This window comes from Silurus meridionalis, chromosome 4 (genome assembly GCF_014805685.1).
Source record: "Silurus meridionalis isolate SWU-2019-XX chromosome 4, ASM1480568v1, whole genome shotgun sequence".
Lineage (NCBI taxonomy): Eukaryota > Metazoa > Chordata > Actinopteri > Siluriformes > Siluridae > Silurus > Silurus meridionalis.
This window is the reverse complement of record NC_060887.1, coordinates 13,104,093-13,105,462: the sequence shown is the minus strand read 5'-3', so window position 1 is coordinate 13,105,462 and position 1,370 is coordinate 13,104,093. Positions and strand designations below refer to the sequence as shown.

The 1,370-nt window shown below is 34.7% G+C and overlaps 1 protein-coding gene across 1 annotated transcript in view; it reads left to right on the top strand.

Moving 5' to 3' along the window:
- ephb6 (eph receptor B6) overlaps positions 1-266 on the top strand; it is a 59,652-nt gene extending 59,386 nt beyond the window's left edge. Inside the window, exon 19 of the mRNA XM_046846863.1 lies at positions 1-266. This exon is cut by the window's left edge and continues 765 nt beyond it. The gene's annotated coding sequence lies outside the window, so the exon portion shown is untranslated.
- The last annotated feature ends 1,104 nt before the right edge of the window (positions 267-1,370 follow it).

Sequence of the window (1,370 nt, the reverse complement as noted above, 5' to 3'; positions counted from 1 at the left end):
TCACTTGCTCTGGACTTGTGCACTCATTATTTTTAAGCACCAATCAGGAAGGCAAATTTGGTTCACTTTCATGCTAATTAAGACATGAATGCAATTTAAGACTTTTATGTAGTGTTTAAGGTCACTTTAAAAATCACTACCATTTAACACTCTTTTATTGTTACACACTGTGCAATTCTTACTAAGACATCATCCATACATCTTTGTATTCAATACATAACAACAGGTTATGCTCAGATTACAAGGCCGAGTTGCGCCAAATCCAATTTTTGACTTTTTTCTGATTCTTGACTGCATTCATATTTGATCCATGGCAATGTGACCTCATTAAGATTAAATTTAAATTAGTTTTTATTTATTTTATTTTTTTAACAGTATACTACACTACATGTGCAGGTCACTGTGGCCTCTATATTTGCACTCAAAGAAATGCCAGTTCTATGTACAAAACAGCAAAATATATTTATTTGACCTTTTATTGCTATTCTGTCTCACTGAACCCTATAATCAATGTAGGCTTGTACTGCTGGTTCATTCATTTTATGTGCATGATGGTCAAATGTAGGCACTGTAAGCACTAATGTCCCATCTGGGTTACCTACATTTGCACAAAGGAATGCAGGATGCATCATACTGTACATGTGAGTACAAACTGTACATAAAGCCTGCATTAAGCGCAATTAGAGAATGAAAACATATTTGTAATTTTATAGTAATTTGCCTGCCACAATATAGCTCACAACAGGCTGTGCAAACTGAGGTACATTGCTATAATATTTTACAAGAAGGCCCTTGTTTATGCACTCAATTTGTACACCAATATTTATCATTTTTATCACTCACAGTAAAATACAATATGGAAAAAGTATTGGGACACCTGACTTTTCCAGCCATATGTGGTTCTTCTCCAAACTGTTACCACCTACTTACAGTAAAGACACACAATTGTATAGAATGTATTTGTATGTGATAGCATTACATTATTCCTTCACATGAACTAGGAGATCTCACATACATATATGGTTTAAATGGACTGGAGTGGAAGATCTTGTGTGGTCTTGCAACCCTGGCCTCCTCACCTATGTCAGTACCTGACTTTATTAACACCATTGTGGCTGAATGAACAAAAATCTCCACAACCACAATGCAAAATCACAGAAGAGTGGACAGTATTATAACAGCAAATGGGGACATAATGTAGATTGGGATGTTCAAAAATTACATATGAATTTTATAGTCAGGTGTTCACAAACTTATGTCCTTATAGTTTATGTTTCCGTATCAGCTATAGGCTAGCAGTCAGTGATGTTCATAATTCAGTACATCATTGTTTGCCACTTTGTTACTTCATAATACGATTAATGGACAAT